Source organism: Lagopus leucura, unplaced genomic scaffold, assembly GCF_019238085.1.
Source record: "Lagopus leucura isolate 7727_CA_CO unplaced genomic scaffold, USGS_WTPT01 Super-Scaffold_73, whole genome shotgun sequence".
Classification (NCBI taxonomy): Eukaryota; Metazoa; Chordata; class Aves; order Galliformes; family Phasianidae; genus Lagopus; species Lagopus leucura.
In genome coordinates, this window is record NW_024962252.1 from 25027380 (window position 1) to 25054439 (window position 27060).

Here is a 27060-nt window from a genome sequence, read left to right on the forward strand (position 1 = left end):
GATCATGATGGCAGCCTGGTTTATCCCACTGCTGCTTGAAAGTTGGAGCTGAAGCAAGGTTGCCATATACCAACCTGTATGGACAGCTACTTTTCTCATGTGGGAAGAGTCAATCAAAATTCTGCATAGACGATACTGACTTTGATTATGTTCTATTCTGATGGTGCTGATCTCTGCAGAAGGCCTGGTGGAAGCTTTGAAGTGGATCTGTCACTGAGTAGGGCACAGGAAACACCAACCTGCTTCCCAGCTTGCAGGAAGGCAGCAAAGTGTTTGCTGTTGTTCCTGTGCCGCCTTCAGGTGAAACTGCTGCAGCTTGTTGTCGAACAGTTAGAAACTTGTGTGTTGGGCATCACCTAAAGCAAGGATTTGGATTTTCTTTAATGTTATCTCTTAAATCAGAAGGAAACCAGAAGAGCAAGTTGTGATCCTTACACTGGCATTTATCTTGAATGAATGTTTGAAACAGAATGGGCTACTGAATTACTCAGCATCCCAGAGATCAGTCCCCTACTATCCCTGATATCAGGCAAGATGTGAATTGAGCACAGTGCATTGGCACAGAGAGTAAAGAACCACAGCCTACCAAGGAATAAAAAGGAACAAGGCATATTAGCAATATTAATACATGTTCATAATAGCTATTATTTGTATTATAATATAGATATGCCTACTTTGTTATTAGAATGATTATATATTTATTCCATGAACGTATTTTTGCACAATTAACATGAAAAAATAATTATAATATAAGAAATATTTATATGATACATTTTAGAGCTTCATCTATTTAATTTTAAGTGCATTTTAATTTGTTGCAATTGCTTTCTTTATATTAGCAATATGATTGCACATACACAACTTTACAAGGCAATTAGGCAATTAAGCCTTGAAAAACAGCAACAACAGAACTACAGAGAATGGACAGCAGAGAGAAGATGATCAGTCTGATCTGAGTAACTTCCCTTGTGCTTGAAGGACTGACACTGGCTAAAAAATGTAATTTCATATATGGCTAACTATTCTCACTAGTTTAACTTTCAACCTGAGAGAATGCAAACACGGTTTTAAAATTAGATCTGGGTCTGAAGGCATCCAAACACACCTCAGCTTGTTTCCTGTGTTTGTGCACCCAGCTAGATGTGCTGGCTCTAAGGCAGGTGAGAATAACGTCCTCTCCTTAGAGGAGAAGGAGAAAGGCATCCAAAGTCAGAGCATCAAAGTAACATGCAAGGAAATCTGCAAAATGGTAGTCAGAAAAAGATGGCTTTTTAATACTATTAATTGGCCAGTTCTGTCATCTTCTACTTGGTACCTATGTAATCCTCACATTCCTAAAACCTGACATCTCAGATGAGCAAATTTCTTCTTGGAAAAGGAAGGCCTGTTTCACTCAACCCCAAAGGAGTGGATGAATGCCCAGCTAAGCTCCAGCCACTTGTCCAGTACTTCAGGATACTTGCGCTGACAGCAGGAGAGCCAGATTGCTTCAGGAAAGGTGCAAAAGGTGACAGGAAGTTGTGGGATAGCTAGCTCCAAGGAAAGTCTCCTCCCAGCTGCTATTAGAGGCATGCTTATACCCCAAGACGCAAACTTTTTATTCCTTCCAGACCTTTCTGCTAAAAAAAAACAATGTGATATTTCAGAACTTTCAAGCCATTTTCTCCTTCTTCATGATAAAAATAAAGAACAATATAAATGTTACCTTGGGAGAAACACCAGAAACATCTGGGGAGGAACATTGTCAGGCACCAGTATGTGCTGCGGACCACGCAGCTAAAAAAAAGCTCTATGAAAAAGCCTGGCAGACACCAAGCTAAACATGAACCAGCATTGTCACAAAGAAAGTTAGTGGCATTATGGACTTCACTAGGCAAGGCATTGCTAGCATGTCAGAGAAGGTGTTCCTTCATTTCTGCTCGGCACTGGAAAGGCTAGACATGATGTGCTGTGGCCAGTTCTGGGCTCCCCAGTAATACAGAGACATGGACATACTGAAGAGAATCCAATGTATGTCCACTAAGATGATGAAGAGACTGGAGAATCTCTCCTACAAGAAAAGGCAGAAAGAGCAGGACTGCTCAGCATGAATGAGACCCAGAATCTCATAAATGCCTGTAAATACCTAAGGGAGGGTGCAAACAAAATGCTCTTTTCAGTGGTACCCAGGGATAGGAAAAGAGGCAAATGGGAATACAGGAGGTTCCCTCTAAATGTCTGCAAACACTTCTGCACTGTCCAGGTGACTGAGCACAGGTTGTACTTTTTGGAGATCTTCATAAACTACCTCGACATGGTCCTGGACACCCTGCTTGAACAGGCCTTAGACCAGATGGACCCAGAGGTCCCTGCCAATGCAAAACCTTCTGGGATTCTGAGATTCTGTTTCAAAGTCCAGATGATCAGTACAGTGATCATGAAAAAGCATTTATTCATGAATTTCAGGGAAGTATGTCCTATTACAGTATTTGATGAATGAGCAAATGCTGCGGCAATTATCAAATGTTTTCAGACTTGAGGTTCACTTCAGGTTAGCAGTGAGGTTGTTGTGAGGGGAAAGTGACATACAGATGTGCTGGATAATCTTTATGAGGTATATGAGGAAGAATGCAGATGGAACTTCGTGTGCTGTCACCAGTGATTTCCTCCAGGTAGCTCACCAAAAGATATAAACAGAAGTGAAGAGCTTTCCTTAGCTACAAGAAAATCATAATAACCAAGAACTTTCCCAGTGGGGAAAAGAGTCATAAGAGTCATTGAATCAATTTTGATATATCTACATGTTAGGCCATGCGCAGGATACAACTCACTCATTTACCAGTAAAAAATGTATACAAAATATTTTATGTGTAAAGCATAGCCAAACTAAAATCATTCAAAAAACCTTAACTTCAGAAATGTGTGTGATTTACATATTTTAAATACTGAACTGTCATATTTCTCCTTTGATTTCTTAAGTGTTTTAAGAGGGAAAAACTGAAATAAATCAGTAAATATAGAATTCCCATACAAAGCCTGTTAATTTGTATGCTCCTTGCATCAAAGCCTTCTTGTGAAGATGGCTAGCTATGCCAAATAAGCCTGTCTGATCTTTGAATCAACAAGTACAGAATTCAATATTTGCTTATGCAATAGCACAGCTGCTATCTGCTTCAATACAGAGGCTGGTTTAAGGCCTTTTTTATACTATACAAGTTTAAAGAGACAATTTTAAAACAACCATAATTTTTTAAAATAACATTAATACCAACAATGTCTCTTTCAACACTAATTAATTTTGTTTGTTAATTAATAACAAACATTGCTACATCTATAATTTGAGGTGGGGTAACAGGGATTTCACAGCTTTTATGAAGGGAATCGTCAGTTTCAGGATCTGAAATGTGTTCAGCTTTTTGTATTCTAAAGTCTGCTTAATGCCATCTGCCCTCTTGCAGATTTTACTGCTTCAAAACAGATTTTTCCAAAGCAAATATATTGGAGTGATGTATTGGAGAAAGTATCAATGGATGTTAGTACTCACTGAGGACTTTGGCCAAAATTAACCTTTGATGTAAGTTCCCATTGAGTTCTGCCTAACTTGCATCTGCCCGCAGCAACAATGAATTTATTTTCTGGCCTGTACCAACTGTAAGTTTTACATCTTAACCATTTTTGCTGTGGCTGTATCTGGAATCAGAATTTAAATATATTCAATATTGCAGCTTAATCACTGAATGGCCAGATCCAACAGAAAGAATTCCTAGTGACAGAAATACAATTTTGTTTTGCAGAGGATGTGGTATACACACAGACATTTCTTCTCCTCCTTTCTGCCCAATGAGGGCAGAACTCTGCAGGTTCACACTGCAGAGCTAAGCCTGTTGACTGCAAATCTGGACAGTGAGTAGAGGTTCTGGCCCACAGTTCTGGGCTGCGTTCAGCTCAAGCTGTTCCTGCTCTGTGCTGGTTTGGAAGAGGAGACATTAGGTCAATGCTTCCCAGCCCCATTCTAAGAGATTTGCATATAATTATTTCCTCTATGGGAGATTTCTCCCCAACCACAAAGCTGATGTGTAATGCACAGTATATGAGATGCACTGTATACTTGACAGGTATAAGTTCATAACTTTATTTTAAAAAGAAGTGTTCTGTGGGCAAAAGGATGATAAAACCCTGCCTGCATACTATCTCACATTCTGCCCTACTGATACTTTTCTACAGGGTTTCTCATACTTTTACACAGCTAAGATTTTTATCTGCAGTGATATCTGTCACAGCATCTATCATTTGTGAGGTGTGGCAAACACACTTTTGCAATGAAGGATTCATATGTGTACATGCCGTAGAATGGTGATGCCCAACTATCAGCTGATGTTTTGAGGGCACTATGTTGAAACGACAGCAACATGTATAGTCAGATCTGCAGCACCTCGCTAACTACCAAATCCAGCCTTTTCCATAGGTGTGTGTCACTGCTACTGCTCCCACTCTGCTGGGTGTGTCAGCCACCTGAAGGCGTGTAGCTGTTTGTAGGGATGATTTTGCATCTTTGCTTCTGTACTAGTAATGGCCTGAAATGTAGGGCACAGTCCCCTGCAGAAGCCTCTTAGAGCAATGTCGTTAGGCGGAGGGGTGCTGATTGCACAAGATATGCACTATTACACTGAGTTTGGCTGCTTCTGTAACTCGGAGTATGGGTGGTAAGCCTGGTGCTGGGCATACCCCTTATCTGTGTGATGTGAAAAGAACAAAATTGTGGTGAATGAGTTACATAAAGGAAGTGTCAGCCTCTGGGTCTCTTAAGCTGTACAACCTAGCACACATTCAAGCTCTCACTCTGGAATAGGGGCATTCTGAACACCCAAACGTTCTTGGTAGAGAGGCAGAGAGCCAGTCCTCATTAGAGGCTCACTGTGCTCTATCTCCAGAAGATCACGGGAAGTATTCACCATAGGAGAATACCATTTTATTAACAGTGGTTTAACCACTGCTTTATAGCACCCTAGTGAGACAAGTGGGTATCATTATTAACATCATTTTTTTGTATGGTGAAATCAAGCCTAGAGAAAAGCAGTGTCAATCCCAGCGCTTTGGAATGGAATCAAGAAAAAATGGTGGGATTTCCCTTAGGTTAACTAAATCTGGTACACTCACTCATCTAAGCTCATGGCTCACCTATCCTGCCAGTGCGATATTCAGACATTGTCAATTAGGGCATTGGTCACAGCACCCTGTTTTGAAAGAGCCTGGACACCCACTAAGCAGTTCTAGGCAAGCCATACACATAAAAATGTAACATTTCCTATACTGGATAATGCAATTTCAGATTTCTTATAAAAGTGCAAGAGTTTTCCTGTATGTTTCATGCAGTGGCAGCTCTAAAGCGTTTCAGTTGGCTGGGCTCTCAACAGAACATATAGTGGATGGGTGCCTGCGTAACAATGCTGTTTTAAGAGAACAGCGTTGTACAAAACAAAAGCAGAAAAAGCCATTACAACATGAGGATTTTTAGCTGCTAAATGCTGGGAGACAGAAAAACAGTCATTACCTTGTAGAGGACCTTGAGGTTGTCTTCTAAGAGCCCCTGTACATGCTCACTGATGTTGCCACACAGCCATCTCTCTGGCGTGAGGACAGGCAGGGAAATCCCCAACAAGGGCTGCGGTTCAGGTATGCTGTGCTTCCTTGCTTGGGTTTGTAATGCTTGGCCAAGGGTGTTGTGGTGCTGGGCTTGGTGTTAGCCTGTGAGCAATTCATTCTTACAACAAGATGCAATTAATATCCAGGAAGATTTTACGAAGGTTGTAAAGCTCTGGTGGGAGTGAAGTCACCTGTCTGTAGGGTAGGAGTCATAGCTCAACCTGGCAGCTAAATAGAGTCCCAGAAGGGAAGGTAACACCCTAAACTGTTGAGCTTTCATAAAGGCAGCTATTAAATATGAATAGGTGGACATAATATATATATTTTATTTGCTGTGAACTGTGCTGGTCCCCAGTCAATTTTGTGTCTCGCCACAAACCTTTATTTTCCCTTAGTTCTTAGAGTTCTAGGTCATATCTACATAGCAGATCAGGACACTTAAAAACAAAACTTGGAAAGCATGACACTGGAAGAGGATCTATCCTCCAATGTCAACATATGCCCCCAAAACAAAGATCAAGCAGATACCTGCCCCAAAATAATAGGAGAAAATGCTACTGTGGACATTGGACACAGAAATCTTCAATGAGTCTCTGTTCACTGAACCACAAGATCAAAATGGTTGGGAAGGGACCTCTGGATCCAGGCTCTGCTTGAGCAGGGGCACCCAGAGCAGGGCACCAGAGAGGACCATGTCCACATAGCTTCTGAAGAGCTCCAAGACAGAGACTTATCTCAAGAATTCACGAAGCAACATTCAGACAAGATTCTCAGCTTGTACAAATGAATACTATGTCAAATTCAGTGGAGTCTTTTGGGTACATATTTTATGAAATATACAGAAAGAAACACCAACAGAAACATACTACTTGCCTTTTCATTAATGAAGTGTCAATTGAAAGTGTGAAGGAAGCCAAAGAAACTGCGCTAGATGAGCACAGTAAAATTTATATAATTAAATTAACATCAATTCAGGATCAGTTTAACTAATACAGATCAAAATGAAAAAATCCTTTTTAAAAAAAATAAATTTGTTGAATCACATACATTTGTTTTTATTTCTTCCTATCTGATTCTAATAAGATCTAATCTAATCTAATATTGATAGAATTGGGCTTGTCTGGTTTACTCCTAAGGAAGTCATATGATTTGAAGATGGGAAGAAAAAAGGGCACATAACAGAATAGTGATTTAGAGTGTCAATAGAGGCTCTCAATGGAGACCTCAGGACAATTTCTGGTGGGTTAGTTTTCAAGGGCTGCCACTCTGAAAGACAGGGGAGCTCAGGAGAGCTGCTTGATGTACAGTGACAACACCCTCAAAGTGCAGGAAGCTTCCACTTGTGTCTGCAGGACATGATGCAGGTGTGAAGAGGCCACACCAGCTGAATAGGAAACTTCAGAGCTCAGTTGCAGAAATGAAGCATATGGGAGGTGAAAGCAGGGATGAGCTACTCAGCAGGAATAAAAGAGAAATGCCCAGGCATGCAGGGATTCAATTGGGAAATTCAAAGATTGGACAGAGTATAAACAGGTAAAAGACATGCAGGAATTCAGAAGCAGCTTCTATAGGAGCAGAACAGGGAAAAGGAAGACTGAGGCTGACCTAGTGATGATGGAAACAGAAAGGCTGAAGTTTTTATGCCCAGCCCACACTGGCAAGGTCTGTTCTCAATCCTTCCACGTGTTTAGTGGAATGCAGTTGATGTTAGAGAAAGAGTGGATTAGGGATTACTTAAGAAACCTGAACACAAAGCCAAACGGTATGTATAGCTGATATCATGCCCGTGATATCGTATTGTGTCAGAGAATATAGGGGCTTCAAGAATGTAATAGTGTAACTAAAAGTTAAGACAAGCCAATCAAAAGCTTTTTTAGCTGTGACTGTAGTGAAAGAACCTTTCAGACAGCATGTCTCCATCTGCTCCCCTATCCTCTGGGACGTGGCTGCACAGACCTGGCTTATATACTGCTTCAGTGAAAAGAAAAAGGCGAGGAAATGCAATAAGGTAGCAAAGGCAGGTGCCCATTCCTGGGAGGGACAAGCTCCTTAAGTAGCTTGTTAACTGTCACAGTTCTGGAAGGAATCAAACAGTAAAGATTTGACAATGTGGAGAAGTGGTTCCTGGTGGAGCCTGTGGGAGCAGTGCACCCAGTATTATCTTAGCTCAGAAGTGGGGGATTGGAAACACAGACTGCTAACTTTCAGTTGTAAGGCTGTTCTCTGTTTCTCCAACAGCTTGTGGTGTTTGGAAGTTCCTGTGACCACAGCAGCAAATGTCATACCTGTCTTGCAGAAAGCCAAGAAGAGAAAGCTGGGGAAAGCCAGGCCAGCTGATTGTACTTCATTCCCTGTGAAGATTGTTACAGAAGGAGCAAATCCTTCTGTAAGCTATGTCCAAGCATATGATGGAGAAGAAGGTGGATGGGAGAAAACAGCATGGATTTGCCAAGTACAGACTGGCAGAAAAAGTGACCAACCTAATTACGTTTACAAATAAAATGACTGAATTTTTGGATGAAAGCAGAGCAGTGGATTTCTTTCACCTTCACTTAGGCAAGATTTTGACTTTGTCTCCTGCAGCTTCTCTGTAGCTAAACTGCAGAGATATGGACTATCTGCATGAATTACAAGGTTAAAAAGAAAAAAAAGGCTGGAACAAGAGGTTGAAAATGTGATGGTTATTTAAGAGTGGCATCCCTTTGGTACTCATACCGGGACAACACTGCTTAACAGCCCCATTAATGGCTTTGGCAGTGGAAGGGGATGCATCCTTCACAAGTTCACAGATGATATCAGATCAGTGCCGGATGGGGCTGCTGTCCGAAATACCTTGACATGTTGGAGAAATGTGCTAACAAAAATTATATGAAATTCAGAGAGGAAAAAGTGAGTCCTGCATGTTGGATGGCATAATGTCTTGTAACAGTACACAGTAGAAACTGAGAAATTAAGCAACTCTTCAGAAAAAGACCTGGGAGTCCTGAATGGTGAGCTAGCTATGAGACACAGGTGAGAAAGGTCAACCACTCCTGGGCCTTAAAAATGAAGCCAATGGGACAAGGGAGGCTCTTCTTTCCTCTGTTCGACTCTCGTGAGACAGCATCTGCAGTACTGTGCACAGCTTTGGGTTCTCATACTAGAGAAGTATGGATATAATAGTGTGAGCCTATGTGAGGACCACCCAGATGGACAGGCACTGGAGCATCCATCTCAGCAAAAGGGGTGGGATGGGTGTTTGGTCAGTGTGGAGAAGAGAGAGCTTCAGGAAGAACTTACACTGTCTACAGGTACCTCCAGGGAAGGGACACAAATGTCAGAGTCAGGCTCTCCATAGAGGTGCACAGGGAAAGGATTGAAGGCAAGAGCCAGAAGCTGCAGCTTAGAAAAAGGTGTTCTGAACCCAACCTGAGCAATCTGTTCCAAAGTCAAAGATGCCCCAGCTTCGAACAGAGGGTTGGATTTAATGAATTCGTGGGATCCCTTCTAACACAATATCTCTGTTCTGTAATCTCTTGATTTTTGATCGTATGGAAAAAGATTAATCTTATTTAGTATGTTAACATCAGGCATATATTACAGATGTAACATTGTTCACCAAAAGTTTTACATATTTTCAGTAGGTTTTTTAGAAATATGAATGTCAGATCTGACCACAGTACTTTAGAAATAGCCTTAATCCTTAGAGCTGAATGGCAATCCATTTGCATTTACCCATTTTTTTTTTTCTGTCACTACTCCTTGTTAATCCATATAATTTGAGAAATTTATACTTCCCTATTTTTTCACAAGCTTGTACACTTTAGGCGCCTACAAAAGCTTTTTCTTACTTATTAGCACCATTAACTTGTTAAATCCAACTTTTGATCTTCAAATAGCAAGCCTAGCTGAAGAAATCCATATTTCATAACACCAGGTTGATGGACGTTAACTGTTCGCATATTTTATTTTCTTTCTTATGGCATCCTTTTGCTACCTTTTTAGGTGAGTCCTGAATATTTGTTTACTTTATGCCTTACAAATTTCTAAAATCAACCAGTTTAACATTTGGATGTCTTTATCATAATGAACTGAACATGAACTTTTCAAGATTAGAGAAAAATCAACTTTAATCTTTCAGATAGCTTTTTGACCATTTTCCTACTTTAATACTCTTCAAGACTATTTCTTTATTCCTGTATTTATTTGCATTTTTAATTTATGAAAATACCAGTGAAACTACAGATCTGTATCCAGTAATTATATTACTTCCATTCTTTCAGGCGTGACAGCTTCACATAGTGGCTTGTGATGTGTGGCCAGCTGGGGTGCAAGTTCCATTCTGTTCAAGGTGTATTGCATTTGATGTGTCAGAAATGACAGTAAAGTTTTTGTAGGGTAACTAAAACTGAAATCCATATATAACTATAAATATATATATATATATTTATATGTACAAATATCCTAGAAAACAGGTTAAAATGTAGCATGCCCTGAGATGTACTTCCAGTATAGGACATATATGCCGTCTCACACTATGTCACAGTATTTATAGCCTGACAATGTTATTAACTCCAAGTTTCCCCACATTCATGAATGATACAGATAAGACAAACTGTAAAGGAATATTTGTCAGCTGTGATAAGAATTACAAATATGCTACTGTTATGGAATTACAGTTCTGTAAGTATTAATAGTGGTAGTGACAGCAGATTTTATTGCCAGTTGATTACCTGTGAATATACAGGGTTTCTACATATTCAATGTCAGAACTGCATTTATTATTTCCTAAAGTATAAAATAAATTGCATTTATTATTTCCTGAAGTGTGAATAGTCAGCATGTTGAATATACATATGAATGGAATTTGATCCCCAAGTGGAATATACCCAGCTATCACAGCTACGGATTATAGAGGTTTAAAAAAGACTTTATTATTTATGAATAATAGTAGCTTAACTACAATGCCATAGAAATAAGAAACTCTACAACTTGCATGCTAAAGATGACTTACACCTACAACAAGGGCACAGCCCTTTGCCATAAGGAACTTACAACATAGATTTGGATAAAAATATCCTAATGGCAAGTCTGATATGGCCGGTTTCAAAATCCTCTGACATGCTTGATGAAAAATGCTTTGACCATAGGAGGGGAAGCTAAGGAAAATGGTAGAGCAGAGACTGCCAAGAAAACACTTCTGTATAGGTACAGTGACCTCACATAATGATTCACTGATCTTACTGCTGTACCTGAGGTGTTTCTTCCTCCTTCACCTCTTCCCATTCCTCCTTTTCTCAAACACGAGCTCACTTTGATGCTAAGTCTGAATATATTCTTGCACCATATTCGATTTCTGTGGTTTGGGCTTCTCATGTATTCAGTGAGGAAACCTGAGCTCATGCGTGCAGGACTTGGAGAACCCAGGTAGGTTCTCATGTGTCACTTCTGTACACTAAGAGAACATCGTAATAATAACCTACTTGCAATGCTGGAGATATGAATGCATTTGTATGATTCTTGTAATGTGGTCCAGCTTGACTTAAAGGGTATGGAGAATTGTGGTGGGTAGAATGCATGTCATGATTTTTTATAGTTGAGATTTTAGCCATGTCATTCTTATGAGCATATTTGCTCAAAGTAGTTGAGTAAGCAAAATAGTAAGTCTGCAGTTAATCTCACTTTGTTTCCCTGGGTATCTTGTGAGAGCTAGTTTAGGTTTCATAGCTAATGGGGAGAAACAGACACTATAGAGGAACACGAATCCTTCTACTGTCAGGTAAAATAAGTCATAGCCTGAGGTTTTTTGCCTCTAGCAATAATGTAAACAGCTTAGAAGAGTGACTAAGCTATGATACCCAACTTCTGGATGGCTAAAGAAAAGGAATTGCACCTTTATATACATACAAGTTGAATGTGCTGTCCTATTATGAACAATAAGAATACTTTTCACACATCTTTATCATTCACCCCAGAATATTGTCTGTGTGCTCTATAAACATTAATTAATGTGGATTCATAACAATCTCATGAGGAAAGAATTAACCACAATTTAGAGATGAAGAAATACAGCCATAACATGTTTAAATAAGTTGTCCCAGGTTGCAGAGAAAACCAATTGGCATAAATGTAAATACCAGAGGATGCCTCACAGTTGTAGCCCAAAGATAAGGTAATAACAAGGTGTGGCTCACAAGTCAATACGGTGTAATATAGTGCTTGCTTCTGTCCTATTCAAAGTAAATAGGTTGAGGTGTGATGTGTGCAGGATAATTCCTGATGTGTTCACACCAACCGCGCATTAACTTGGTATATATCTAGCCAGATTGACAAAGGACAGGGCAAGGGTCAGATTCCTATTCCAGATGCTTGAGATGTTTGTGTATCCAAATGACTGACATGTCTGGATTCTGCAGGACCCTTTAATCAAAGAAATACAGCATATGCCTCTTTTCCTTTTCCTTCTACATGAATGCGTAAATGAAGTTATACTGGGTGATTGCGTGTCTACTGACAACAGAGGCTACATTTTATATCTGTAAATGGCATGTTCCCAGGAAGGTTCCCAAGTACTGAAATAAAGTGCACACAGAGAAGGCTGATTGATTCAGGCAGAAAACATGAAGGGACCATTTTAGTAGCTTGCTGGTGTAGATGACTTCAGTTCAGGATTATTGAACATCCTTGGCCATCAGTGTATTAGGACTGATACAGACTGGGCTTTGTTCACATCTTCAGTAAGTTTCATGTGATGACTTTAGTTATCTTAAATATGGATTTGTTGCATATATCCACAGTACGGATTGTTGCATATTTTTGCCTAAATTACCCCTCTCCTCTCCTGACTTTACTCCCTACTGGCATGCCTGTCGAACAGCTCTTATGTCTTAGAAAGGCCCTGGAGCATGTCTAAAGAATGGCAGCAAAGCTGGTAAATGTTCTGGAGCACGAGTTTTAAGAACAGTTGAACAAACTGGGATTATTTAGTCTAGAGAAGAGGAGGCTACAACTGCCTGAAAGGAAGTGGTAGTGAGGTGGGTAGCAGTGATAGAATGAGAGGTAGTGGCCTAAGTTGCACCAGGAAAGATTCGAGCTGCATATTTGGAAAAAATGTTCTCAGAACGAGTGGTGAGCACGGGAATGGGCTGCCCAGGAAGGTGATGGAGTCACCGTACATGGAGGTGTTCAAAAAAGGTGTAGATGTGGCACCGAGGGACATGGTTAGTGGGCATGGTAGGGATGAGTTGATGCTTGAAGTAGATGATCTTAGAGGTCTTTTCCAACTTAAATGATTGGATGATTCTATGATTCATGTGCTGAGCTTACCTTTCTGCTTTGCCACACGGAAGCAATAAAATCACGGTTACCTCAAATGCAAATATTCACACAATTCGCTTCATGTTTATGTTTTCCCTGCTTCTTTTCATGTCACTCTCTCATGTGCCAGATAATTTCCTAATGACATTTGTATAGTGTTTAACTCTCCTTTTCCATATGATCCTCTCCATTGCCACACAGTTCATTTCAGCTGTGCCAGCTAACAGAATGCCAAGTCACTTTTCCTGCTGCTATCTGGGTCATGGTATGGCTTGAGTTAACTGCTGGTGTGAGCAACCAACAGCTGATTCCTTCAGACACCATCATCTGCTATGACATAACTGAACAAAGGCTCTCACATCCTTTTCCTGGAGGATACAAGTGAAAGTAATGGAGAGGTTATGTGGCAATGGCAAAGAGGAATGATACACGACCACAAAGACCATGGGGTTCCTGTACTGGACTTATGAGGCAAGGTTTTGGTAGGGGTGATGTTGCAGGGATGGCTTCTGTGAGCAGATCTCAGCACCACCCCATGTCAGATCAGAGCTCCAGCTGCTCCAAAAGGGACCCGCTGCTGCCAGAGCTGAGCCATGAGTGGTGCTGCGGGTGCTCTGGGAGAGTAGATTTAAGAGAGGGAAAAACTGCTGTGCAACAGCAGCTGGGGGATGGGAGTAGGAAATGTGATAGAAATGGTCTGCAGTCATCAAGATCAAGGCAACCTCTACAACTGCTACATACTGTAGTTCATAGTACATTGAGTCCTCAGGTAATGAAGAAATCTCCTTCACTTGAAGAGGTGGAATTACACCTATCTTTTCCATGCTTTTCTCTTTCTAGAATCTCCAAAAATAGTGTACTCAAGACTTACCGAGTACGAAGTAACAGTGAAACTAATTATTCTAACAAGACCATGATGTGGTATTATGTTGTTATTGTTTTCAATAACAACATTGAAAACAAATTGTATTGTATGTTATTATTTTCACTAGCAAATTCTCCTTCACTTTCCCAGTTGCTATAAGTTTTTATTTGTGAATAAATAAATAAATAAATAAAATGAGCATAAATAAAGTCCTAAATATAGTTTCTGTTAGTTTATTTTGGCAGCTTTTGATTCAAATATTTCAAAATGCACAGTATTTCAGATGGGAATAAGTGCGAGTCACGTTGATAAAAAGTCCTTGCTGGGCTTTTGGTTTTGCCTAGATAAAAGAAAGACATTTTAAAACTTTTTTTTTAAAAGTATTTTCAGTTGTTCTGCACATGCTTGTGGTTTTGGACATGCTTTTTTTTGTTTCGTTTTGTTTTGATATATTGTGTGGGTACCCTACAATTGGGATTATGTTCTTGATAGGTGAAGGAGAAGAAAGTTGTAGCACTCCAGTCTTAACAGTAAGTCTATTCAAGTTCAGTGAAACCAAAATATCTGATGCACAAAATCAAAACAGTCCATAATAGAAAATAAGATACGCATTCCACAACAATGCACAACGCCCCACATGCCCCATGTTTGCCTGGCATTCTTTCATTCCTGAGCCACATCACACTGCAATAAAGTATGTGGGAGCATGAGGCATCCCTCATTTTCCTTCAATGCCTCCCCTTAGCCTCAAAGGGAGGAGATATGATTTTTGTCTGTACCAGATCTACAAGCTAAATGTATACAGAGCCTGCCATTACCTCCTCAGGTAATGAGAGGATAATGTAAGAAGTATGTAGGTGCTCTCTGCATAAGCTGCAGCATACTGCAATGATATGGCCAGGAGAGCATCCAGGTGTTTCCTTAAGTAATGACAGCCTGCACATTCGATTATCATCCTGCAATCACTTGGCATCATGGTTGGAGCAGGTCAGTGGGATTCCTTGAAGCAATGGTGAAAACACATGTGTTGCTGACTACCTTGTTGGTAAGATTCTTGTTTTTTCAGAAAAGAAATGGAAAATCTCTTCCACAAGTTGAAAATATATGCCTGTGCCTATGCTTCTTATATATACATATATGCATAGGCACAGGCACACACACAAGCATGTTAAAGACAACATGAGAATGGTGGGATAGCAGTTTCAGTTATAGACCTTCCATACCTTCTTCCAATGGAGATGAGTGCCCCAAAGTACCTGGAGATCTTGGTAAATCCAATTTCAAATAGCTGCTACTTTAGCCATACCTGAAGAATTTGTCTACAATGTGTCATTTCAATGCCATTTTTACTGACTTCACATAGTGTCACTAACAAATGAATTAAAAGAGGCAATAGCAATGATGTATATGGCTGTAGGGCTAGATTTTGATGCAAATAAGAAGACTGATGTGGATGAGGAAGAGTGTGGATTTTTCCATTTGGGAAAAAATACATGAAGGTAGAGAGAGTAAGAGTATAGTTTTATCATGCGGAATTAGGAAGGACTTCACCCAGATAGGATTGTTTTTTTTAAGAAGACGTATAAATACAGTAATGCCAAAATGATGTGAAGTGATAGGGCTGTCACTTATGAGTGTGCATGGAAAGCTGATGAGAATTTGGAGTGGAAAAAGGGGAAAAGGTGAATTAATGGCTAAGTGGGACCAGGCTCCAGCTTTTTTTTATAAAACATGCATACATGTTGCGTTCCCAAAGAAAGGGAAAAAATCTATGAACGCTTCCATTTCAGTGGCTTTTAGAAGCTTGCTAAACAGCCAGAAGTATTTGCATGTGGTAGTCTTAAGACAAAAAGTAAAATAAACATGGCCATGTAATTTATAGCTCCAGGACATTTATTTGCAACAAAATCTGCTCTATAGTTAATGCTGCGTTGGGAAGAAAATGGAATAAGGTAGTTACAGAGATAATGAGCTGATACTGATAAAAATTGGCATAATTCCATGGCAATTTCATTAGTACAAAAAGTCGTTTTGAATACTGTTGAGTAGGAGTTCCAAAATGTTCAGTGTTTAGTGAAATCTGGTGAAATGGACTTCTGCTTACCAGACAGTTTTCTTTTCTTTTTCCTTATCTGTCTTTCATTGTGTGGCAGGTTTTCAGTGCCAGTGTAATTTTGAAATCATGCTTCAATAGTGACCAGAGCTACCTTGTCCTGCTTGGAATTGTTCAGGTGGACAGCTGACCTGCATACACAGTATTTTTTGCTGTATCACATTACAGTTGACTTTTAAACCCACTGTCAAGAAATCTCAAATTAGTTATTTCACAGAGTTTTAAATCATGTGGGACTATGAAATGAAAATCTGTGGTGACATGACTCACTGCATTGCATTTTATTTACACTTACATACAGCAAAATACATTTTTTACTACAATATACTTTCAGAAAGAATTTGATTAAAAGATTATTATTTGCCACTTTTAAAAGCTTTATTTCAATGGTAATGCTCATGCCATGCCTGGTTTCCATTTTAGATACATCCATTTTATCTTTCAGACATCATTTCCTTTGAACGTTTTCTCTACTACATTAGAGACCACTGCAGTGCATATTTTTGCTCCCAGTGAAGATACGTGCATAAAATAACCAAGTTACCTCCTAAGCTTCATTTCTTTGCCTTTTCTTTAAATAACTAAGCATTTTGTTCATATCTGAAGTGCTTTTGTGATTCTTTTGTGAATTGTAATAATCTTTCTTTTAATGAATATTCTTTTGTCTAACATGAGATTCACCAGCACTGTATATGCAAATAAAATGGTTTACCACCTCCTACACTCTTATTACCTTATTTTTACATGAGACTTGAATAATTTCCTTCTGCAGTAAAATCAGAACTTTGAGTTTTCTGTCCTTAAAATTCACACAAATTTCAGAGTTTTATAAGATAGAGCAAAGGTTTGTAGTTACAAGACAAATTATAGACTGTTTCATGGCAAAAGGTCTCATTTGGTCTACTATGTGATCCAGACTAGCGTATATATGAATGTCCTACACTGAACCTCATTCACCCTTACCACTTTGGTGACCTCTGTATCATCTCCACATTAATCTGTGGTCAATTGACAATCAAGAAAACTGATCTTAACAGATTATACCTTAACATTGATCCACAAAGAAACCCACTAGAGATAACAAGAAGCTCTCACCATGAGTCTTCAGTGCTATTTTTTTTATCATGATCACATGCATTAGTCAATGAAAATATGAATTGTACATACATTGTATTTATGCACTTATTATCAAATAACTGTCCATCAAAGGGCATCAGGCTTGTTTAAGAGCATTTTATAAAGCCAGAATACTGATAATTTATTTCTATTTACCATCAGTTGATTAGTAACACCTTTTATTTTTCTCATGATTACTAATTGATTGACCATTCTGAAATTACTTCATTCTGGTTGCTTCTTGAGCACTGAAAAAATAGTATTACTTAATTTCTCCAGAATTTTCTGAAAATCATCAATAGAATGACATCATCTGTTTTACAAATTCAGATGCAAAATATTTGAGTTTACTGATTTTAAAAAAACTTATCTATGTGTTTTTTAATATTCCCCTTCATTGCTAATATATACCAGATATAATTTGGCTTGAATATGTGAATATGGGTATATAATTCTTTACTGAGTAGAAGAACCTATTTTAAAATATTTTCTTTTTATACATTCTTAGTTTATTGTCTCGGTCTTCTACTTTATCCACATACTTGCCATTTTGCCTGTACCTCAGGATCACAAGATAATTAAAGTTGGCAGGGATCTCAGGAGGTCTGCAGTCCAACATCTTGCTTAAAGGAGAAATGGAGAAATGTCAGCTTCTCCTTACCCCAATATATATTTCTTTACGTTTATTACTGGACTTGTTCCACAGTACAGACTGAGCAGACTCCTTGGATCCCAAAAGAAATCTCCATTATTTTTTGGATCTTTTGCCCCTTTGACATCGTCTGCAATTTATATAATTGAATCATATCTAAGGTACGAACATTTGTGGAATTTTGCAGAGTGATAGAATAGATTGGAATAGGTTGGAAGAGACATGGAAGGGACACTTTCAATTAGACCAGTCTGCTAAAAGCCCCATCCAACCCGGCCTTGATCCACAGTTTCTCTTGGCAGCCTGCTCCAGAGCCTTGCCACTCTCGCTTTTCCAACTTTTCCTTATATTTCGTATGGTGAACTATGTTCTTGTCATTTAAATGGTAAGCAGTTTTTAATGTAAAGGTAATTTCAAATCACTGTTCACAGAATCACAGCACTGTGGAGGTCAGAAACCTCTGAAGATCACCTTGTCCAATCTCCAATATTTCCTGAATGAAGGTAATTACTCTTCCCAAATGCAGTTACTGTCCGTTACCAATAAGCAACACAATTAACCACAGGTGGACAAAATGCCGGGTGGTAATTGAGGGATTTGACCTGCCTATGTGTTGATAGGTCATTGCTATCTGCTAATATGCCCATTCAAACCTTATGTTCAAAGGGAGGTCGCTGAGGGATGATATATTAGCCACATTCTTCAGAGATTAAATCAGATAGAAGTGCATGGTAATGTGGGCAATTGTGGAACAGCTGATTCATCATAAATTCATACCCTATCTTAGCCCACAATAAGTGTCTGATAAGTTTGTGTCTTCAATTAGCTTGCCTGGTATTAATATAAGACCACACTTGGTTTCTTTTCAGAAAATGTGTAACATAAAAACTAAGGTGGGAAAAAAAAAAAGAAAAAGAAAAAAAGAAAAAGATGCAATATTATTGGTTGCTGTGACAGTTTAAAATATTTTGGGATTTTTAGGCATGGCAATTCAGATTTCAATCTAACAGCCAACAAGGAGTGTAATGGTGTAGTATGGTGAGAAGAATTTAGTAGATCTGTCTAAAGTTGGGTGAGAACTCAAAGCAGACTTTTTTAAGATACTTCATAGTTTTAAGGAAGAAGTGGTATAAACCAAATAGTCAGCTGCCATAGACTTCAGGAAGACAACAGAGTTTTTGGGGACAAAATAGGAAAAATGGAATTTTCACAGCAGATTAACATAAACTGTAAGGCATTAGATTTGTTCCACTAGGAATGTTGTTTTTTTCAATTTAACACAAAGAATAAAGATTTACTTCCTCAAGTATTTTCATAGAATCATAGAACAGCTTGTGTTGGAAAGGAACTTAAAAAGAACATTAAATTCCAACCCCTGCCACTCAACAGCTCAGGCTGCCCAGGGCCCCATCCAATCTGGCCTTGAACTCCTTCAGGGATGGGGCATCCACAGCTTCTCTGGGCAACCTGTGCCAGTGTCTCATCAGCCACTATGCAAAAAATCTCCTCCTAGCATCTAATCTAATCTAATCTAAATGTCTCATTCAGTCTAAATGTCTCTTTTAGTTTAAAACTATTTTGCCTTTTCCTACCACTGTCAGACTTTGCAAAAAGCCAGTCTCAATTCTGTTTATAAGCTCTTCCTAAGTATTGGAAGGCCACCATGAGGTCTCTCAGGAGCCTTTCTTCTCCAGGCTGAACAAGTTGAGCTCTCACAGCCTTTCATTGTAAGGAGAGGTGCTCCAGCCTTCTGATCACCTTTGTGGCCCTCCTGTGGGACCTCATTCAACAGCAGTATTCCAGATTGGGCCTCACAAGGGCAGAGTAGAGGATTATCACCTCCTCACCCTGCTGGCCACCCCTTTTTTGTCTAACCTAGGATACTGTTGGCCTTCTGGGCTGCAAGCAAACACTGTTGGCTCATGTCCAGACTTTTATCTACCAGAAACCCCAGCTCCTTTGAGTATGTTGGATTTGAAGGGTAAAGTGAATAATTACTATTCATGCTCTGATAAGTTTTATTAATTTACCTTCTATCATCTTAAGTTATCATTTATTTTTTGGAATTAATAACTTTGGTTAAGACAACTTTTACTTGTAAACTGTCTTTCTAAGGCATCTTGAAAATACTGTTAGGCAGTTCTACGTGAAGGAGTTAGTAGGAAGGTTTGAGACTTGCCTGTATTGGTTAGTGGCTTTATAAGTAGGAGTACCCATAAACACCAAGGACCTTTGTTTTATCTCTATTCACAGAAATGATAGAGATCATCTGCTGAAACCACCTTTAATATCTGTGGAGTAGTTTACATCATTCACTGATAGGTCAGATTAAGTGCTAACTCAAACATATTCCAGTCATCTCCTCTTTTAGCTCAGTCCTCAGTCTTTGCTGATGCCTTACTCAACACCCAGACTATCTCTAGAGGGTTCGATATTTTCTTAACATAAAGTGGAATTTCAAATACTAACAGTTAAAATTTTCCAATAACATTCATATTACAGCGTTAAGCTTAAAAGGTTTCTGATGTGTCTTTATTCAGAAGGCAGTCCTTTCATTGTTTTTTGGTCTGAAAGCATCTTCCTTTGTAATAATCAAGGAATTTCATTTCATCATAATAAAATTCCCTTCTTTCTATAGTGAAAAGGCACGAGTTTTTCAAACTAGTTATAAACCAGTCTACATAAGCATACTCTACAGCTTCCTTTGGCAATATCAGTGCGGGGAATCCTTAGCTGAGAATGAAGCCAAGTGCTAACATTCTGTTGAGTGGCTACTGTTGCTAGCCATCAAATTATATTCCCCTATAGGAACTGGCTGGCATAGGTAAGATCAAAATGTCAACCACTTTGCTTTACCTACCTGAGATGGTACTTCAGTTTTGACAGATATGATATTAGAAGTTTCAAGATCACTTAAGGTTCCCTGAGGTCTCTTAATCACTGAATTTCAGCATTTCCAGAGCATGAAGTTAAAAAAGAAAAGGACAGCTGGAGCGTTTTTCTTCTAGATAGCATCAGAAATCTGCACTCCCATGATGGCTCATTTTCTTTGGTTCTTCTATTTTTCTCCCTTGAAAGAAATCCTCTCGTGATGAAATCTCTTAAGTACTGAATAACTGGTTATTCTCATGTCTTTGATTAAATAAATAAATGAGGTTAGGTTTGTCTTATTTCCGGCTACCTGATTTACTTTGCTAAACCCAGGTTTAGCTCCCTGGGTTGCAGACTGTAACATCTCAATTGGCCTTTTCACGTCTGCCCACAAATGGGATGCACAGTGGCAGCGCTGCTAAACATTACATGTAAGGTATAATCTGGCTACCTCAGTTAACTGTAGCAGTGATAACTAGCATCAGCAGTAGCAGGAGTTATGCAATGAAAATAAAATACATTGATTATTTGCTCACACTGTGCTACCCATGTCTTAACAGCTAATTTTACCTCTGCTGATTAAATTATAGCTAAGTCATGCATGCCTATTCAAGGCTGCTTGCACTTGCTCTGAAAGCAGAGAGAACAAAACTTTCTCACTTCTTTTTATGAGTGCAATGTGTCTGGACATCTTCTAATTGTTAATTTTAGATCTCAGACCTTCCATTACATCATTCTTGGTGGTTGATTCCTTTGTTCTATTTATCTGTGAGTTACTTTCTGAGTAAACTTCTTTCTTGAAAAACCTTGGGAGAAGGCATTGCTTCAGTGAGTTAACAGTAGTACATTTTGCTACTCAAGCAATGGTTCCTTCCCTAACTTTCAGCTGCTTTCATACCCCACCAAGTAGAGAAGTGTGCAGCTTGGCATGCAAGATTTGATTCCTAAGGAAGTGACCTGATTTTTTTCATTATCTGCATTTCTTCAGATCTGTCAGGACAGAATAGAGGAACAGGCTCTGCAAAAAATCAGGATCATATCTTAAGTTACAGACAGATTTCCACTGAGCAAGCAATACTTTTTGTCAGTCTATTTAGCCTATACAGTGTCATATATTGTAAATATTCCTTAAAAAATGCTATTTGGGTACCAAAAGCAACAGGTGAGAGCATGGAGAAGCACGTGGGATAGAGCACAGCCTCACAGCTCAACAGTTCTGGGCTGAGTGTGGGAGTCCACGTTGATCTCTGTTGCTGCCCTTGGACTGCTTTCAATAACCAGGCTAGCTCATTTAAGATGAGCTAAAATTAAGAGCTCTAACAAAGATGTCCTGAGGTGGATATTTTGGCTCTCTTGCCACTATTTACACCTGTGATAAAAATCAGTTACACATTTATTCCTAGTAATAAGATCTTAAAAAGCACCTCACTTTTGGCAGGCTTATTTTATTTATTTTTTTTTTCTTTTAAGAAGCTCCTGAAGCTCAGTTCTGGGCAATCTGCCTAACAGCAGCTTCCACTTTCTTCGTTTCATTGTGTCAGCTTGAACCACATTTTCAGCTGGGAGAATCAGGCCTTTTTATGGGAAAATATGATCCAGAATAATGATTTCAAACCTTTTAATAAGTCATTATCGAAGACTGTATTTTAATGCTTTATAGAAACAGCGTCTGAAGCAATTTTGCATTTTCAGTTTTCATTCCTTTTGCGTATTTTAATTCCAGCAATGTAAATACACACAGTATTTGATATTTCAAATCCTACTGTTCTTCACAGTTCACGTGGTCCCATATTATGAAAATAAAAATGCTTTTTATTTCTGTTTAATTGAAGATATTCCAGAAATAACCAAGGAAGCTTTTAGTTCCCGTAAATGCTTACTTTCTAGTTGATCAGTTTTCTCTGTGCATGTTGTGAAGTGAAATGATGCAATTATCTGTCTGTGTTGAGAATTAAAAACCAACATACATTATTTCAGTTTAAGCAGTACTCACAAGCAGGTATTTTTCTGAGACAGCTCCACAGAGTTTATGTTTCAGAATAGTTTGCTCTGTGAAAAGGTCTGATTAATCTGTATACAGTATGTGATTAGAAATAACAGGGTCCACTTTCTCAACCATACTAATGAGTAGTAATTACTGTGTACCTCCACAGAACACTCAAGACGTTATCACCAAGATGATGCAACACAAACCTGACCTATCTGCACAGCACTGGAATCTTTACAAATAAAACTTATTCAGTTTTAATCCTTTTTTTTTTTTTTTTACCAACTCTGATTTTTTAATGCTTTTCTGAATGATTTCCAATTTGTAAGTGATTTGTATGATAAGTTGAAATGTAATAAAGAGAAGCAGCACTAATCTTTTTGATGCAGTCTATCTAGAGCTGTTAAGAAAAAGAAAACAGGCATGTCTGATCTGCTAGTTTTGGCAGCAAAGGAATTTGTGTCCCCACTGTCCTGAGTAAATTGACATGTTTCTCTGGTAATAGATCATTATTTTGCTGTAGACTTACAGTTTATGTATGCTAACAGTTCATCTACCACATCAAAACCCTACTGAAGTGAGCGGATAAATGCTTAGCCCAGTTGGAGCCTCCCATAAATGTGAGACAAATGCCAAACATTGCATGTTGTTAGTATTTGAGTTGTTTTCACAAGATTATTGGCAAATACAGTGAGAACTTCGAAGATAGGAACAAATCTATCCATTAACAGGGATAGGATATGATTTTGACACTAATTGACCTGAACGTTTTGATCATGTTATTGAGATAAGAAGTAAACCAGTCTGAAAAAATCACTTCATCCCACTGCCAGAAGATACACTCTCTTAAAACAGAATAAAATATTTGAGCTGCATCATTTCAGCTGAGCATTCCATGTTCACTGGTATTTAAGAGGTACCCTACATTCTTCACCTATGTTACAAAGATAGTGACCTCCAACAGAAGAGTAAGAAAATAGGTAAGGGGTGAAAAGCAGTATAAGCAGTATCTATGAGAGCTTGCCTGTCAGAGTACTTAATTACTTAAAATGGTGATTTGGAGTGGTAGTTATGACACATTTATATCCTTGTGTAACATCATCTAAATTTCCCTTGCAATACTATTGATTACCCACTTAGTTCTTTTTGAATGTTTCTACTTTTTCTTTTTTTTTAAATCATTTTCTTTTCTGTTTTGTATCCATCTAAGCTTGTTGTATTTTACTTCTGTTCCAACTCCTCCCATTCACTTCCAGTTTTGCTAATATTTTATTTACTACCTTCTTAAGGTCACCAGTAAGGATGAGAATTGGTCAGAATGCAATCTCTGTAGCATAATAATACATTGTTTGGATCTATTGATAATTCAGAGGGTGGAGCACTAATGATTGGCTGCTTAAGTAAATTCTGAATCCTATTTCTTCCAGTCATGAGGGGGCTCTACATTCCAGTACAAATATATTATTATTTGTGCAATGATGACAATAACTACATTTGCATGCTTATAACAGTATCTTTCACATGCAGATCTACTGTAATTAAAAATACATTATTATAATCACTTTTCATAGATAAGAAAGAGGAGAGAAAGCAAAGCCCAGAGATTTAGCAAAATATCAGTTAGATAGTCAGATAGAAGACTCGTAAAGAAAAGGCAAGGAAAAAAGAAGTCTTTCATCAATCAAATCAAATTATATATATATATATATATATAATTATTTTTTATAATATTGTTGAGGGATGCTGGGAAAGGAGGCAGTTGGCAAGTCACATGTGGCATAGATATGGACAGGTCCTTGCTTCTGAGGGCCAGAGCAAGTGTTCTGATCTGCTGGATTTACAGTATCTGAAGGTCTGATCCTGTCTCAGTTTGTTGGACATCATTTGTATCTCTCAAAGAGCCTTGCTGTGCATTCATCCACACAGCTCTCCTAACTCTCTTGGTCTACTCTTTTCTAGCAGATGATGTCTGGAAGAACAATTCACCCACTGCATTATTTATCCTCCCCCATTTTTTTCTTCTGATGTTAAATATCATAATTTTGGTGGGCTTGTAGGAGCAGTGTATGAATCTAGTGTAATATGAGTGATATGAACTGAAATCTTTGTTAAAGATTTAAAGATGCTCCAGTTCACAGAATCACAGAATCAAAAATTTAGGTTATCTGAATCTACATTTTGCTATCACTTTTTCAGGACAGGTCAAAATTATACGTGGTATCTATTTTTGTTTTCACTGTAGCGAAGGAGTTAATAAAGGAGTCTTCTAACAACTATAATTGTGTCTATAGCTATTCAATCTGTAGATGTGGTAGTTTAACACTGGTAGGTAGCTGAATTCTACCATGTTGTCCTCCATGTTCTGAAAATTTCCAACATATGCACACACACACACACACACACACACACAAACTTGTTTTCTTCTGTTCTTTTTACACAGAATTTCAACAGAACCTGTGGATCCAGCATGACCCAAAGCTCAGAACCTGCACAATAATTATTCACCCTATTTCTCAATTTTGTTCTTTTCCAGTTACTTCCAGCCCACATGAATCTGTAATTCAGTCTAGTCAAATATGAAGTAAGCTGCTCAACAGCACCAGCTGGATCTGATGAAACAGACATTCACAGATGGATATTATCCTCCCACTGAAGGTACCACAACTCACATATCATCATTGATTTCCTGTGTGGCCTCATACTTTGTATTAGACATATAATAGAACAAAATATAGAAGAACTCCACTTGAAAAGTCATCCAAGGAAGATTAATAATTATCCAGTACCCAGATGAGTAATCACCTAGTATTTGTTGTAGCTAGTGACAACCTGTAGAAATGGATATATTAATAGCTCCATAATTATCATTGTTTGAAGTGAGTATGTGTAATAATGCACTTTTTCTCAGAGATTATTGCAGCCAGTGATTACCAAATAAATTCTCAAACAAGAAAGTACTTAAAGTGCTGGAATTGCTATCAGGATCTCAGGGATCGAGGTCTCAATGTCTTTTGAGCATCCTGTATGACATGAGATACACTATTCATTTTCCCGTGTCCTAGTTTTCTAGTATAAGTTGTGGATAATAACTCTCAGCTTTACATAGGTGTTGTAAACAAAATCTCGGATATTTCAAGGTCCTCTCATGCAATGGCAATGCATAGAAAAGCATCTGGAAATGAACTGTCTTTGACAGGATAAGAATGCACATTTTGCTTGTGTAGCAATTAATTACTGCAATGAACAGGCTGCCTTTTTATTTCCAAGAGAAGTAAGTTAAGATCTGGAAGTAGGCAAGAAACTGAATTAAAGCCATTCCACCTTTAGCTTAAAAACAAGACACAGTGAAAAAGTATATCCATGAAGGCAGAAGGCTAGTAACAAATTACGTTAGAAGATGCAGCAGAGGACAGGATAAGGAGAAGCAAGCAGTTTAGAAAGAGTTCGCTTTGCCTTATTTAATTGATAGTGAGTTTTGCACTTTGATCAAAAAAAGCATGGACATTTCCTCAACAATCAAGACAGATGATCAAGTATTCTTCCTGAATGTTCCTTACTGCATCTGCAGACTGGGAAGATGTAGGATTAGGAAGCCTTCCCTGCAATGGCTGCAGGTGGTCTGGTGGTTGGCGACCCTGCACACAGCAGGGGGTTGAAACTAGGTGATCTTTGGCGTCCTTTTCAACCCAGGCCATTCTATGATTCTACGATCACTGGCCTTTTAGATAGCTCAAAGGAAGTTAATTAACTCTGCTCTTCCAGTTTTTATGTTCTTAACAGTAGCCAAAAACTTAATGCTAGCAGTTATTTGAAACTGCAATAACAAACAATTAAACATTGCACCACCAAATGAGTAAATATATGTCGGAAATTAATTAATTTACTATAAAAGCAGTATAATTAACCCCATCTTCAACATGGCTCTTGCTTGTGCAATGGCTGTTTCCAGGCAAGTAGCAAAGGTTTACATCCAGATTAACTTGTTTGGCAGAGTATTGTTTGACCAGGTCTTAAGGAACAAAACAAAGAGAAGAACAAAGAAAGATAAAGTGCAAAAAATGGAAGAACAAAAAATTAAAACTTATATAAGGTGTAAGAAGTCTAATCAGAAATATTTATCTGATTCCCCAGGAAGCAGGTGCTTTGAAGAAACAAAACTGGAAGAAACTGTGGAAGATAAGACCCATATTTTCCAAGCAATAAAGAATGCTGAACAATTCTTGAACACCATGGATGTCTCTCCTTAGACTTATGGATTCACATAGTTCAAGGTGGAAAGGACCATTGGATTATCCAGACTGATCTCTTCTTAGCACAGCTTAGAAATTTTTACGCAGTAGCCCTGAATATTGATCTGAACAAGTTATGCTTAAATATTCATATATACATCTTACTACAATAATTCTCTTGGAGATGCCAAAAGCAGAATGAATGTGTTTCATTCCAGATCTTTTCCAACTCTTTCTCTATTTCTCAGCTTTCTTTTTGTCCACTCTCGTGCCTCCTTCTTCTCTGCTACAGTCACCTCCCAAATACAG